The 16,987-nt window shown below is 35.3% G+C and overlaps 1 protein-coding gene across 7 annotated transcripts in view; it reads left to right on the top strand.

Annotated features, from left to right (window-relative positions):
• Positions 1-16,987, top strand: part of WDFY3 (WD repeat and FYVE domain containing 3) — a 242,829-nt gene that overhangs the window by 28,947 nt on the left and 196,895 nt on the right. For 6 of the 7 annotated variants that reach the window (XM_074346631.1, XM_074346601.1, XM_074346645.1 and 3 more), the window contains exon 2: positions 586-679. The gene's annotated coding sequence lies outside the window, so the exon portion shown is untranslated. Of the gene's footprint in view, positions 1-585; positions 680-3,297; positions 3,369-16,987 lie in introns of those variants that run through there. The other variant, XM_074346609.1, reaches the window with a different exon arrangement.

Here is a 16,987-nt window from a genome sequence, read left to right as displayed (position 1 = left end):
ATAAAAGAAGCATTTAGATATCCTGTATGAGGCGTGCTGAATAACTTGAGGTTATATTAGAACCATTGAGTGAGGAAGCAATGTTTTTTTATTTTAGTTTAGAACATATCAGTTCAGCTATATTCCACATTTATCCTCATGCTTGACAAATATTCCTAGGGAAATAGGAGAAATGATTTTTCCCCCTCTTATTTTATTGTCCAAAAAGAGACAGTGTGATCTGTGATGTACAAATGAATCCTGGACTAAAGTGGGAAGAGTCAGGTTCTGAACCTGGCTCTGCCACTGAACAGCTGTCAATGATTTTTGGCCTGACGTTTCCAGGTCTCGGTTTCCTCACTGGTGAAGTGGAGAAGCTGAACCTTTTTCTACAAAGACCAGCTTTAAATGATTCTATATTCTTCTTTAGATTTTTGAATAGCAAATTTTATTTATCTTAAATAAAGTGTTGTTGTGTATTCCACTATTAAACCATTGGCAAGAAATAAGGAGATAAAGAGAGACTCAATCAGTAGGAAACGAAAAATTCATGTCCCCAAAACATATTCTGAAAATAAACTGGATTTTCTTTTTCTTTCATCACAGGTATAATACTTCTCTACATCTGCTTCAAGAAGAAAGTGCCTGCCACTCCTGTTGTTCCTACGCAGGTTCATGCCAGCCCAGAACACAGAATCAGGTGAGTTTTAGGATTGTTTTGTCTGTTGAACAAGAAGCCAGGAACAGAATCATGATAGTCATTGCTAAATTGTTGCATTGAAGCAAGACCACTGGACTGTGACTCAGAAGGGCTGGGTTTTAATCCTTCTTTACCACTGATGGCTAGGTAAACCCAGGCAAGCCTTCTCTCCTGCATGGCTTTCATTTTTCCATAAAAAACAATGATATATTAGAATAAATTATGCTTAGTTTCACTTCTGGCTTTACAGCATTATATTTTTATTGTAGATATCTACATAGAACACAGTCATGTTTTTAAAGCATCATTTCCCTTTTTCCTGGAAAAATCTAGTTGTTAGCACAAGCTTTGGAACTCTTTATTATATTGTAGTTACTGTGAGTGACTAATTTGAATGATGAGGCACTTGAGAGTGTTACTGCTACCTTGTTGCCTTAGTTTTAGTATTTTACTTTGCTCTATTGTTTCTGAAAAGTTTATTATTACTTTTTAAACAACAGAAATTTATTTTCTCACAGTTCTAGAGGCTAGAAGTCCAAAATCAGGGTGTCTGCATGGTTAGATTCTGGTGCAAGCTCTCTTCCTGGCCTGTAGATGGTCACTTTCTAGCTATGTCCTCACAAGGCAGAGAGGAGGGGGGAGAGAGAGAGATCTCTATCTCTTCTTATCATATCGGTTTATGGCCTCACCCTTATGATCTCCTTTAATTAACCTTAATTACCTTCTAAGGGCTATCTCCAAATATCATCACAGTGGAGGTTAAGACTTTACAACATATAAATTTTGGGGGGGCGGATACAGTTCAGTCCATAGGAGCCACCTAGTAGTAAAATTGCTGGGTTATGTGAAGTCTGCATCTTCAACCTTTCTAGATATTTCCAAAGTGTTTGTAATAATTGACACACTCACCAGCAAGTGTATAGATGATGGGATATCTTTAACTAAAAGAACTAAAAAAAAATCCCACATGGAAGATAGAAGATACAGTCTTTTTCAAATTGCAACTTCTTTTTCCTTTTCTGACAGTATCTGAAAAGTCTTCTTCCAAGTAGCTGTCTAAGCATTGGCTTCTGCCAGTCAGTTCTTCTGTTTGTAGCCATGGTACCACACGGAGTGGTCTGTCTGTTCTCATTTTTCACATGAGGTTATAGTCCTTCGATAATGTTCTTCAGCTTTCGAGAGGGCACCTTTTTGATCATGTTAATTCTCTGTTGATTGCAAGTGATTCAGTTCAGATTAGCTTCATCAGAAAGGGGAAGTTATCAGACTTTTGGGTGTATCCCGGTGCATTCCAGAGGATCCAGGGACAGAAATACAGCTGCGTTGTGCAAGGAGAACCCAGAAACCAATGCAGTCAGGTTCCTCTCGGGCTCTCGGCGGCCTGCCTCTCCCGTGCATCTGTCTCACTCTCTTTGGGAACTGACTTTCTTTGCGTTTCCATTCTTCTTTGTCGTGGGAAACATGGTCGCCACCACCACCACCCATGCTTTGTATCTTATAATTTAGACGCCCAAAGGAAGGCTAACTCTTAAGTACCTAATCCCAAGTGTTCCAGAACAGACTGATTCTTCATTCAGGTTCCCCTGAACACGAGGCTTAGGGCAGGATCCTTTTAAAGCTCTGCAGTGACTGTCTTGGCATCTTTGTTTCAAAGCCTGTTCTCTGAAAAGGATTCGACTTGTTTCTGCTAAAATGCAGATGATGAATAACATAATATTACTCCTTCCAGGTGTATTTGTATTTTAATTGGGTCAAATATTAAGCCAAAGGTGTATTCCAAAACTGTGCAGGAGTGAAATCTTGTGTTCCGTTGTATACAAATGATTAAATTAGATGCCAGAAAAGCATTAGGAATTGATAGGCAGAGTTTTAGGGTTCAGAAAGTAGAAGAAACTGAGTAACCATTTGTGTGGTTAGAGGAAGAGCGCAGAAAGATAGTCAAATACATAGTTCTAAGGTAGCAATGTTACAAAGATTGAATATAGCAAGTAAAAGAAAAGTCTTTCTGTTTAACTTTTTGAGAAAAGATTGGAAGGTAGAAGAAAGGACCATTAGGTTTGGTCCCAGCTCAACTATCAGCTATGATTTTGAGTAAATCACTTATTCTCTGTGTACTTCAATTTACTAAGTGCTGTCTGTTTACCAGATATATGACCTTAACTCCTGGACATCAGTTTCTTCATCTTAAAAATGGAGTTGATGATAGTGGTACTTCAGAGGGTTCTTGGGAGGAATTAATGTATGTTAAGTGTTCAAAACAGTTCCTGGCACATCAGTAATGGCAGCATCAGGTTTTGCAATGGGCTGATTAGATTATACGATCGCAGGAGACCCAGCTGACTTTAAAAAGAGAAATCCGTAGTCTGAGCTTCTGATATCAACTTATGTCTTTTTTCAGAATAAAAACTTAGACAATCTGGCCGTCTACTTGAGTCCTGCATTGAGGCTAATTTTAGTACTGCCAGTAAAAGTTATTTTGAATTAAGTGTGTGTACTAGTTCTCTGTTGCTGCATGTATTAATTTGTTAAGGTTGCCATAACAAATTACCACAAACTGAGTGGCTTAAACAACAGAAATTTCTCATCTCATCTTCTGCAGGCTAGAAGTCTGAAATCAAGATGTCAGCAGGATTGGTTGCTTTTGGGATCCCTGAGGAAAAGATCTGCTCCAGGCTGCTTTCCTTTATCTGTAGATAGCTATCTTTTCTTCATGTCTCTTCATGTTGTCTTCCCTTTATGTTTGCCTGACTCTTTGTTCAGATTTCTCCTTTTTATAAGGACACCAGTCACATTGGATTAGGGTCCACCTCACTTTAACTTAATTACCTCTGGAAAGATCCTGTCTCTGAGTAAAGTCACATTCTGAGGTGCTGGGGGTTAGACCTCAACATACGAATTTTGGTGTGGATACAGTTCAACCCATAGCACTACATAACAAATTACCCTCAAAGTTAGCGACTTAAAATAACAAACGTTCTCTCACAGTTTTTGTAATCAAGAATCTGAGTGCAGTTTAGCTGGGGCCTCTGGCTCAGGGTCTCTTACAGAGCTGCATTTGACCTGTCCACCAGGGCTGTGGTCTTATCTGAAGGGCCTAGGGGAGGCTCTGCCGCTAGTCCACTCACATGGTTGTTGGCAGCATTCAGTTCCTCATTGGTTGTTGGGCTGAAGGCCCCAGTTCCTCACGTTGGCTGTTTACCAGCAGCCTGCTTTAGTTCTTGCCATGTGAGCCTTTTGTTTTTGTAACATAATCTTGGAAGTGGCAACCCATCACTTTTTCCCTGTGCCGTTCACTAGGAGTGAGTCACTAGGTCCGGTCCACACTCAAGGAGAGAGGATTACACACAGATGTGTATCCCTGGAGGTGTGGGTTATAGGAAGCCATCATTGAAGCTCCCTACAGTAGTAAATGAGAATGATGAAAAAAGAAGATAATGCTAAGTGGAAAAAATGCATAAATTTTTAATATTTATTCAGAAACTTCAGTGTTAAACTCTAAGCAGAAGTTTATCACTCTTGTGCTATATAGCTGTGTAATCAAAAAGTACTCCCCAACCCTTAAAAAAAAAAGGAGAAATGTAACTTTTATTATTTCCCTTTTTTTTTTTTTTAAAGCAAAGAGGAGTTAATTTTGTTTCCTTTTATCAAATTTGTTATCTTTTTTGGTCCTGTGTAGAATTCTTCAAGTGCTACTTGACTTCACTTTGCTGAGTTGTTAACCTATTATTTCACATAAAGTATCCAAAGGCCTACCCTCATTGTCCTACAATATTTATGAGTAAGAGGTCGTAGATTATGAAGATTAATTTTAATTTTATCAGCTTTTCTGTGGTCACTTTCTACAGCTAAGTTATCAAGTGTGAGAAATTATCAGACATTTGTGAGGATGTTTAATACACCAGATTGGCTAAGGGAAATGCCCGATTAGTTACTTTTACAGAATGTAGTGGCAGAATCATGTGTACTGCATTCATCAGCTAGCAGTTGTCAATATTTTTATTGATGGAGAAATACTTGGAAAGTATTATTATGGGTTCATTTTTGTAATCTTTGTTTTGGAAAGCAGTGTAGTTGTGTTTCTGGAAGTGAGATTTGACCTAGTTGGCATTATCTGTATGAGTTAATCTAAGGTAGGTGTGTGTGTGTGTGTGTGTGTGTGTGTGTGTGTGTGTGTGTGTTTAGCACATAGAGTAACATGGTAAATTTAGTCTAAGAAAACCTCATACTCATTGAGAAAAGACTGTCTTATATAAGTCCATCAGAGTAGATTGAGCATCTACTTCTAAAGCATCTGATTACATGACTGAATTTTATAAGGAGTTGCTTAATTATAATTACTTGTGAATTACTATAAATATAGATCATAAATTTTTAGTTATTATTAGAAATGATGAGACTTATTTTTTAAAATTTCACCAAGTTTGGAAGTTAAAGTCATTTCATACTGTACAGAAATTAAATGAACATGAATTCAATAGGATTTTTCTATGATCTCTCTTTTTGCTTGTTAGCAAGTAGTTCAATAGAAATCATACAAAATTTTCAATTCAGAACTTTCTTTTTATACACAAAGAGTGGACTGGGGAATGCATTCTTATATTTGAACAAATGGTAATGTTTTTTCTTAGGAAAAAAGGTCTGTTGCATTCATTATGGTGACTTAAGCTCTGAAGATTCTTCATTACCAGGATATTGAACTAGAAGTTTTGTTTATAATTTGACTTCTTTTTATTATAAAAACTTCTGGGAATTGATTTATGACTAGATTTTGGGCTTTAGACTCTATGAAGAAAATAATGTATGTTTTATGATTTAGAAAACTATTACGCACAGATGAAAGTCTATAGAGTGTTTTCTTTCTGGAAACATTGAGAGAGTTTAAAAATAAAAAGTTCAGGGAAGGGAACTCAACGCAGTATAAAAAGTGCAAATATGCTTAATGTGTAGCTTAAGTTATAAAATTAAACAAGTTTTTATAATCAGAAAAAAACAATTGAAAAGTTAAGTAGCATTAGAGTATTGGGATGTAAAAATTTGTCAGTTTTTATTTATTTCAAGAGATGATTCTTAAAGTTTGAGACTTAGAAATGTAAATCATTTTAATCACACTTCATCCTGTGTTGTGACACTTTTTTCTTTTTTTCCCCTTAGAATTTTGTTTTATTGACTAGAGCCTGTGCTTTCTATGACTGTATCATCGAGTTGATTTTGACCCTGAATATCTCTTATTCGGCTCTTGTTTCGAGGTCAAATGATGCATCAGTATTTATTGACAGTATGATAACAAATTGTGTAAATATTAAAAGCAGATATAAGAGTGAAAAAACTGCTGTGTAACATGTATGAAGATTAAGGGCCCAAATTTAGACATATTCCCAGGTTCAAATTATGATGTTATCGCTTACAGATATTTGCCTTAGTACTAATTTCTTAATTTCTCTTATTTCCTCACCTGTAAGATGGGTTTATTAATAATATTTAATGGACATTCATAAGGGTTAAATGAGATAATGCTTGTAAAGTGCTTAGCACTTTGCCTGGCACATAGTAAAAGCTAAATTCGTGTTAGCTGCCATTTCTTGTTATAAGCATCAGCTGTAAGTCATTTTTACTTCTGTTTTTGAAGGTTAGCATATAAGCAAAATGATGTTCTGCTAATGATAATATATAACACTTACTATTCAGTTGATGACACATTTTACTAGCTTATAGACTTTTTTCAAAAAGTAGAATAGAGGTTACATAAAAGATAAGTTTATTTTTAGTCTTTTGAGGAATCTCCATACTGTTTTCTACAGTGGCTGCCCCAAACTGCATTCCCACCAGCAGTGTAGGAGGGTTCCCTTTTCTCCACGGCCTCTCCAGCATTTGTCATTTGTGGACTTCTGAATGATGGTGGTAGTTTACCGTGAAAAAGAATATGAAAACTAATATATGTATATCCATGTATGACTGAAGCATTGTGGTGTGCACCAGAAATATATACATACACCAGAAATTAACACAACACTGTAAACTGACTATACTGCAATTAAAAAAAAAAAAAGTGATGAGTTTAGAGCCATCACGAAAGTTATTGACTAAGAAAGGGGGAGAAGAAGGGAATGGAGGAGGTAAGTCTGCTGTTTTTGCTGTAGATTGAGGAGAGATTTTGTAGTCACTAAATATATATATATTTTTAAATTGGGGACACTAGGATGTCAAATTTTCATTTTCTTTTTAAACTGTAGCCACTAGCCGCTCTGTTCTGATTTTTGCTTTGTTTTGACCTGGAGGAAGGGAGTGGGAGTTCTCTCCCTAGTCTTATAAAGGACTTGTCACACTGGTCTTGTGTTCCCTGTGGTGGGAATGCCTGTTGAGTCTCAGTTTTATTAAGACCGCTACTAAAAGGCATCTTTGAGTGTATTGATCTGGTTGTGAGATGACTGGCCGCTTAGTAGCATCCTGAGAAAGCTTAACTCCTCCGTTTAGAAAAAGGATCTACGCTTACGTTGGGGGAAATAGGGAGTTTAGGAGGAAGTCTCCTGCTTAGGTACATTTACTCCTAATTTGGTCAGACATCAGCTTTACCTTTGCCTGAGCACATTTTTTTTGTGCTTTATATAAATGAAAATGAAGAAGAGTGCTGGTCTCCTTAAGAGCTTGTGAATTAAAAGTGTTGCAGGACAAAAATGATACAGGAGGAAAGCGAATGGGGCAGGGGGCGTCTGAAATACAGGCTCTTGGGCTGTTTTATTATCTTCTTTGTGTGTAGTGGGGGAGGAACTTTAAAAAGCCTAACCTAGGATCATATTTTGAAAGCACAGATTCAAGATTTCTTACCTTAATGAAGGATTGTTATGATGTCTGTATGCTGAAGTAGCATGTGAGTTAAAGAATTATCTGATTTCAAAATGTATAGGGAAGGAAGTTCATGTCTTTTTCATTTTATTTTATTTTTTACTTTTTAATTTTTTACCTAATCATTTTGGGTTTATGAATAAAGACTAGAATATTTTGGTTCTTTCCCCTTCCAGATAGCTGAAATTATTTGTAATAATCTGCCTTCCCTCCCCCACCCTCCTCCCTTCCCTTCCTTGTGTCTTTCCACATAATTTTTGACCTTGCAGTTGATTCTTTTATATTTGGTCTTACTGCATATTTTGTAGGAAGCAGATCATGTATCATGTGTTCATGATGCAAGAACTGTTTTTCCCCTTACGGTATCTCTAGCTCTTTCTTAACTGTTATAAATTGCCTAGTCCAAAAAACACATAGGAATGAATTTTTGTAGTTACCTCTGAACCAGTCAAAATTCAAACTTTATGAGACCAGAGTTAACATTTGGTGTATTTTAAAAAATCTTTTATTACTTAAAAAGTTTTTTAAGGATTTTTATATTCGTCAAACATCTGTAGATGATCCTGCTATGCCTAAGTGGGCGTTCAGGAATGAGCTTCCTTTTGTGGTCACAAGTTGCTGAAGGAAACTTTTACAAAATATTAACAGAAAGCAAGCTGTCCTCATGAAAGAATAGCTCTTAGTTTATTGTTGCCGAGGCCCCACTAAAAGGATTATGGTTTTTAAAACAAAATACGGGCTTGTCTTTATCTCCTGTATTTTGAATGATACATTTTAATTTTTTTCATTTCTTATGCCTGCTAAGAATTACCTTGTTCATTCAGGTTTGTATGTCACAGATATATTGCATCGATCCCCTTCCCCTGAATAATAATGATAATAAAAATAAATAATACCAATAACAGTGAACTTTGTCTCTTAAGTTTTTGCATGCACTACGTCATTTATTCTTCATAACAATCTTATGAGATTATTTCTATTACTATACTAATTTTATGTTGTTAGAAACTGGCACAAGAAGTAACTTGCCCACCGTCACAGGATTAGGCAATGGCAGAGCCAGGATTCAAACCTAGGAGTCTGCCTCCAGGGCACAGGCATTTACCTGCTCTGCTATCCTGCCTCTCTTGTGCATGAAGGACACCACTCATATCTTTTCCCTAAAGGACTGTGAAGCATTCTTACTGTATTTGATTTTATGTTTGAAGACAATAGTCTGTGAACATTCATTATATCAAACATAGGCCTCAAATATTTTATTCCATTGCTGAGAAAAGTAAGAAAATACATACTAATAAGAAAGTGTTTGGAGCAGAATGATTTGTTCTGTCTTCTCAAGTGACCGTATATAAGTTAATATTCTATTTTGGGGAAGAATATAGTGATTTGTTAAGTAATTGAATCCTAGGGTTTGCTATGTCCTAACCATATTTTTGATATTTAGTATGCTGATTTAACTCATTTATTTCCTTTGGAAGTTGTGTACCTGCATAGATGTTCATATTTACCTTTTTTTTTTTTCTCCAGAAAATCATTTTGATACCAAATGCTTTAGAACTCCACTACAGGAAGTACAGTCAGGCTTCCAGGGCACTGAATGTTTGTAGATCTCCATTCTCCATTTCTTTTTTTGGAGTTGCTTGTACTCTTGTTTTTGCTTCTCTCTGCCAAGTAGTTTTCTCTGCTTTGTGAAACAGTGTGCAGTGGTCAGTTGTGAGCGTTAGGTTCAGCTAGCTGTCAGCCCCGATAGCTAACCATCTTACTATTCTAGGTTCTAACTAGCTGGAGAGAGAATCCATTTGTCTCACGTTGTAAAGTGTGTTCAGAACTGTTCAGTCGGCGTTTGTTGGAAGGACCCAGTTATGTGTTCACAATGGTGTTGCCTTTTCAGTGAGTAGGCTAAGGGCAGATTCTCTAAGAAGGGTTTGTGTGTAGGAAGAAAATAAATATCTTTAGTGTAGTGACTGAAGAAAACCATTATCCGTGAAAACATTTTTGAGATTTTAAGTTTTGATACATTTCAGGGTTATTGATTTAAGTTAGCTCTTTGCTTTTTCTTACCTTTGTGAGTATAGAGATTTTTGCGGCAAACTAATTTTCCACAACTCACAGTTTACAAATCTGGAATGGGAAATTTTAAGTCTAATTTAATAGTGGAAAATTGCCCGTTGATTAAATTAATGAATTTTTCAGTCATCCCTTATAGCTGAATTTTGAAGAAGCATACGTCCTTACAAATTTTAAAGTCTTTGACATGTATTCCAGCAAAAAATGTGGTGGCGTTATCCATCCTTTTCACATTATCTTTTGGTTCATTACACTCCTTTCTGCCTTACTTGCCAAAGAGCTGGGTCTCTGAGAATAATTGGACTGTTTAAGAATTAAAAAGTATGTATACACAGAATTAACAGAAAGTAGAAGATCTTTAAGATTATGTAAGATATATGCAGATAATTCACAGATTTTATTTAAAAATTTATAGTTTGCTCCTTTACCATTAATTTACCTTGATATAAGATGTTCTAATGGAGACTGTAAACTCCGTGGGTTAAGGAAAGATTTGTGCAGTATAACCACAAATTTTCATCCTTGATAACATGAGAAAATTACAGGTTTTATGTTTAAAATATTGGCTATGTAAAATACATTTGTTTTTAGAGGAAAAAGAAGGAGTTATAGTTTTGTATATCTTTTCCTCTTCACAACCTGGCTAGAGTAGTAACCCATTCTGCGATTTAGCAGTTAGCCTTTTGTAGACGAGTGGAAAGTTTCTTATTTCTGCTCTAACGAAAATACTAGGAATCTAAAAACAAGTGGAGACTGCCCAATAGTTTCATCCCTCTTTTTTTAAACCAGACTTTGCGTTTTGAAAATTCAAAACATATAGAAAAGCTTAATGAATAATACAGTGTACATCCACATCCCTTTAATCCTGAGTCAACAGTCACCAGTATTTCACCACATGCAGTCTCATTGTGTTTATATACATTTCAAGGAGGAGGTGTGACATCGCTGAACCGCTAGAAGGTAATTTGAACCATCATGACACTTCGCTTGTAAATACTTCAACTCGTACCTCCTAGAAATAAGGACCTTCTTCTCCATGACCACCGTATCATTATCATATATTAGAAGATAACAGAACTTCCATACTGTCATTTTAAGTTTAGTTCGTATCCAAATGCTCCAGTTGTCTCCGAGATCTCTTTTATAGCTTTTTTCAAACAAATCTGTTTAAAGTCTATACATTACATTTCTTATGTCTTTTTATTATTTTAAAAACAAGATTAATTTCCCCATCATTTTTGTTTTTTTTTTCCTTCTTTTCTTTTTTAATGATAGTAACCTTTTGAGGAGCGTTCAGAACAATCTTTTTGTTGAAATCCAAATCCCGCATGAGTTTCTTCCTTGTATCTGTCCAGTGAAGCTGGGAAATACTTCTGTCCAGGAGCGGGAAGCTCCATGAGGTATATAAAAAAAATTTCTAGGTAAGTTGAATAGTGACTGGAAGTAGTTATTACTTGGGTTGAGGTTAACAGATGAGAGTAAAGAAAGGTTTCTCTCAGGTTAATTGAGCTGCAATGGGGAAAGAACAGGAAAGAAAGATGTTAAAGGGACTGCATTAGGCACTGAGGGGTGGTGTCAGGTAGTTACTTGATAAAGACAGGAGAGGATTGGAAAGTCACAGTCCACAGCACCTAGAGGGTTAGGTGTTCAATTTCGGGTTGAGCAGTTGAACAGATGAAGAAATCTTTGAATTTTCTTCACTGACTGGAGACGCAGTGAGCCCAGGTCAGCTTAACTGCTATTGGAAAAGCTACAAAGGTTGTGTGCCTTAGTCCTTTTGTATGTTCTGAGGTTTCCTACGGAAGTAGAGATGTCATTAGTATATTGTGTATTGCTTCTTGCAAATTTTCGTGGGAAAATTAAGGAGCCATAATTCTATACTCTGGCTATATCCCTATGTATTAGAATGACTGTGTAGGTACTGAAGTGGGGAGTGCCTACATACTGTAGTGAGAAGAGTTTCAGAGTTAGAAATCTAAGGCTGAAATCTTGTTTTACCATGTGCTAGCTAAGCGTCTTGCTTGAGCACCTTAGCATCTGACTGTTTCCTCCTCTGTGGTGATGAAGCAGTGTGGTGTAAGGGAAAGAGTGGAGGCTTTGGAGTAGGCAAACCTGTTGCTAAAGCATGCTGGTTCATCTCGTTACTAGCATGTGACCTTGGCTGCTGCTCTTATTCTTTGTGTTCTCTTTAGGATTAATAATATCAACTTCATATGATTATTATTAGAACTAAAGAGATAGTTTATGTACAGTGCTGAATGTGGAGCCTGAAATATTGTAGGTACTTGACATACATTGGTTTTCTTCCCACAGGATTATTGGGAGGATCCTGTTAAATGGTCATATAAATGAGAAATCCCTTTGTGCAGAATTAAGTCCTGTACAGGAAACCTAGCTAATGCCTAGGAAATAGAATATGAATATAGTATTTAGTTATTCCCATTTATTTTACATTGAAGAAATCTCTGCAGTGACAGTTTCCTAAGAAATATTTTGCAAATGCTGTAAAATAACATTGAAGGAGTCTGCTTCTTAAGGAAATAGAATAAGTGAAAACATTTTGTAATTACTTATGCTTTTGTGTATTGTAAAATGATTTATTGATCTCTCAGGGCTGTGAACTAAAATCAGCAGGGCTAGGTGAGTATTTATAGCCTGGATGCTTTTGCTTTTTGATGTAGGAATTTGTTTTATTTTAAAAATTCTTTAATCAGTTTATCTTTGTTCTTTTATAAAGTTTTGCAGTTTGACAGTAAGAAACAATATCTAACTTAGAGAGTTAAGGACTATTAATATGTTATCCAATTGGAATTTTAATTTTTGATGAATTGGGAAATGGTGTATGGAATCAACCAAGAGAATCTATCATTAGCACTATGTATTGGTAAGAACTTCATTAAGAATCTGATTATCTTTTCACCAAAAGACTAAGATGATTTTCCCTTCTCCCATTATTTACAAAATCTAAAGAGGTACACAGCTATGTAAGCTCAAAGATCTCTAAGCATGTTTCCCAGTGTAATATAAGATAGGTCAAACACTTCCATGTTTGGCTATCATTTAATTCTTTAATTTACTCTCCTTACATACTGCTTAAACAACTTTGTTGCATATAAAAGTTCTTGCTATTCTATTAGCTTTGTATTTACATGCTTAGATTAGACCTATAGGAATCCAAGAAAAGAACCCATCTATAAACTGAATTGATCTTTGATAGTCCCTCTCTGTCATTCTCTTCCCCCTCCCCCCAGCACAGACTCAAGAATTATTTATTTATTTATTTATTTATTTATTTATTTATTTATTTATTTATTTATTTATCTATTTATCTATCTATCTATCTATCTATCTATCTATTTATTTACTAAAGTACAGTCAGTTACAGTGTGTCAATTTCTGGTGTACAGCACAATATCCCAGGCATGCATATACATACATATGTTTGTTTTCATATTCTTTTTCATTAAAGTTTACTACAAGATACTGAACATAGTTCCCTGTGCTATACAGCAGAAACTTTAAGATTTTTAAATTCAAGTTTAAAGGACAAATGTTACTTGTAAAAAGACAATGTGGTGATTAAAACAGAACTTTTTGTGGGACAAGGAGACTATGCTGAGACTTATTTAATCTTCAGTACTTCTTTTTAGTTTTTTTTCCCTTTCTTCTTGATTTAGAGTCCGTCAATTCTCCTAGGAGCCCTGGTCCTTTTAGTGGGGAATGCAGAATGATGGTCAGAACCAAGACCTGGAGACTCTGTTGGTACATTGCTACTTGGTGTTTTTACTTCTGGGCCCTGTGAGGGGACAAAGCTAGAAAATAATATGTATCTTTATACATACACACATATGTATGCATATACACATTTGTAGGCTTATGCTCCTGTAACATGGATATGTTTGAATCCAGATGTATATTTTAGAATATGAGTTCACACTGATTTCTCATTCCATATCAATGAGATCACCATCATTCTTCTGTGTGTATGTATACCAGTTTATTCATCCTGTCTTCTGTGTTTGGCTATCCAGGTAATATTTTGCAGTTTTAGAGTGCTGCAGTGAATAAGCTTGTGCATATGTTTTTTTCTGCTGTTGGAGGTATATCTTCGGGATTAATTTAGGAAGTGAGTTTACTGTGTCAGAGGGTAAATGGATATGTAGTTTTGCTCGATGTTACCAAATTCCCTTTCTCTGGGGTTGTACTGTCTTGCCGTCCCACCAACAATGTATGAGAGTGCCTCTTTTTCCACAGCCTTATCAAGAGAGTATATGGTCAAGCTTTTGGAATTTTGCTGATCTAAAGTGCAATGGATTAGTATTGCAATGTAGCTTTAATATGTATTTTTCTTATGAGTTGAGTTTATATCTTTCCCATCTATAAAAGCCAAATATATATAGGTGAGCCTATCTATTATGTGTCTTCTTCCATTTTTCTCTATGATTTTTGGTCTTTTTTCCTTCAGTTTTTAAGATCTTTGTATATTAAGAGTATTAGCTCTTCATCTGTAATATATATTTAGAAATATATTCTCCCAGTGTTTTCATTTGTCTTTGATTTTGCTTATGGTATCATTTCACCATTCAAAAATTTTTTAAAAGTTTATTATGTAGTCAAATTTATTAATAATTTCTATTTTTGCCCTGGCATTTTGAGTTATAGTTAGAAGACATAATGAATTTGAAATGAATTTGCCGTATTTAGCAGTGAAGGAATGAGGTAGGCATCTATACCAGAGAAATGGAGATAATTCTCTGCTCTATTTCTCACTGACCCACAATTTTACATTTTAGAGCCTGAACCATAATAATCTATTTCATATGTAGAATATACCAATTGTTTATTTTACTTTTAACTCTTTATTGCAGAAAATTTCAAATATCCATAAGATTAACAGTTATATTACCTATCATATAGCTTTAGTGTAGCTTTTAAAGCTACTGTGCCAAATGACCTAGATTTATAGGTTTTCAGTTACTGTGAATCATCTTTGTAAAGAGGAAACTTTGGACTAGACTTGTAGGCTTTGGCCAACCGGCCTCCCAAGCTCTCTGACCTCTTTTCAATGATTTTGACACCAGCCCTGACCCCTTTCAGGCTTCTGTAACTTCACCAGCTCCACAAATATGAAGTGATTAGAAAAAAGGTGAGACAGATAATAGATCAGAGACTTAACAATGTTGCCATGGATCAGTGAAATAACTCAAAAGAGGTCCAGTAGACTAATACACTAAAAGTTACATCTTTTATGTCAGGTCAAAGTAAACACTCTTTAGTGTATACATATGTAATTGTATGTTGTATGTATGTTTTCCATGGTTCAACGTTATTAGAATAGAACCAGCAAACATCTTTTATCAGTGAATCTCAGAACATAACTTACAGACATGTGCTAGCCAGAATCTGAACATAACACAGAAAACACTGAAAAATTCTAATTTGCTTAATAGGATTTTCTTTGTACTGCAGTTATTTTAAACTGAAATTATACTGCTTTCATTTGATAGCCTCCATGGAAATTGTTTTATTAATTCAGTGTATTCATTTTCAGTTTATCAAGAGTCCATGATTAGTTTGAAAGAATGACTAGAGATCACAAGAGCTCTGGGATTTCTTCGTTTCGTTTTGTTTTTAAGGCCTGTATTCTATTTGGAACAGCATTCTTGATACATTGAAATCTACCTGAAGTACAACATTAGAGTTTTAGGTAGCTTTCCTTCCTCCCTAAGTAGATGCCAGCCAGGCATTTGCCAATAGCTATATGCTGAGAATATCAGTATTCTTTTGAAAATAACTTTAACAGAGGCAGGAAGGAAAATCAGTGACTTCTTCATCTAATGAGTGTAAATAATTTGCATAAGTCCACATTTGATTTCGTTTTCTCACTGAGGATAGCAGTGGTAGTGATCATGTCAAGACAGAAAGCTTGCTGGCAAGAAGTGGATGGAGAGGACTGGTATGACCACAGGGGAATGTTGCTGCCTAGGTCAGTAGTCACTTTTTCCTGTGCCCATTTCTGTGCACTTTTCTGGATGGACTAAATGTTACCTTTTTCATGTATTTTGCAATTCCTGACTTGTCATTTTTGCGTTTATCTTGCTTTACTTTATCATAATGTTCACCCCTTTTCTAAAATTACAGCTTGTCCACAAAAGAGATGCTTTTCTCGTAGCTATCCAGCGTGACGATAAAACATATTCTTGTGATTAATATCTTACCCCTAAATATATGACATGGCTCTACTATTGTGGATTGGGAACATCAAATGTGATTTCAAGATTGAGTTTATTATTGAACAGAGATTCTTTATTAGTTTTTGAAAGTAGCAGCATTCTTGATTGATTTTAGAAAACAGCATAGTGAGCAACTGGTTTTGTGCTGTTTGCCAAAAAGCACGTAAGACATTTTCTCCCAGTTCCTGTTAATTGAGGTCTGTACACTTAATGTTTCTACTACCAAGAAGTTCTACAGTTTTGATTATTAAGTTTAAATGCACATATTTTTTCTTAGGAATCTCATTTTTAAACAAGTTTAAAGAGAGAGTTCTATATGTGGAAATAGAAACAAAGTAAAAATAGACAACTAAAACCTTCATGCCTGCAATGAACTTGCCTTTTATTTCCTTGCAGTGTTTCTGAGTTGAGCTTGTCTTTAATGCCAAGTTCTTTCTATAAAAACAAAAATCCCTTCATCTAGGTTAGTTTACAAGCTTTTTTTTTTTTTTCAGTTATGCCAGTGGAATTGGATGCTTGATTTTAATGTTGGCTATATACCTTGAAGGTAGTACTGTATCAGCTTCTATTGATCTGAAATTTTTGTTGTGAGAGGCTTTAGGTCTAATTAAATTCTGTTTCAGGAATAATATTCAATCTTAAATGCTTTAATTTTTTAAAATTGTGGTAAAGTACATTACCTAAAATTTACCATTTTAACCATTTTAAGTGTATAATTTCATGACATTATATATATTCCAAATGTTGTGTAACCATAACCACTATCTATTTCTAGAACTTTTTATTGTCCCAAAACAGAAACTCTACCCACTAGGCAATAATTTCCCATTCTCCTTTCTCCTGGCCCTTGGTAACCTCTATTTATGTCTCTACAGAATGTCCATAATCTAGATATTTCGATCTGACTTATTTCACTTAGTATGTTTTCAGGGTTCGCTCTATGTTGCAGCATGTATCAGAACTCTGTTCCTTTTTATGGCTGAATAATATTCCACTTCGTATATATACCACATTTTGTTGATTCATTAATCAATTGATGACCACTCTGGTTATTTCTAACTTGTGCTCTTGTGAAAACTGCTGCTATGAACATTGGTGTACAAGTACCTGTAAGAGTCTGCTTTCAGTTCTGCTGGATGTACACATATATATACACCTAGGAGTGGAA

Source organism: Camelus bactrianus, chromosome 2 (genome assembly GCF_048773025.1).
Source record: "Camelus bactrianus isolate YW-2024 breed Bactrian camel chromosome 2, ASM4877302v1, whole genome shotgun sequence".
In the NCBI taxonomy this organism is placed as follows: Eukaryota; Metazoa; Chordata; class Mammalia; order Artiodactyla; family Camelidae; genus Camelus; species Camelus bactrianus.
The sequence above is the reverse complement of the archived record's forward strand: the minus strand, read 5'-3'. Positions and strand labels throughout refer to the sequence as shown.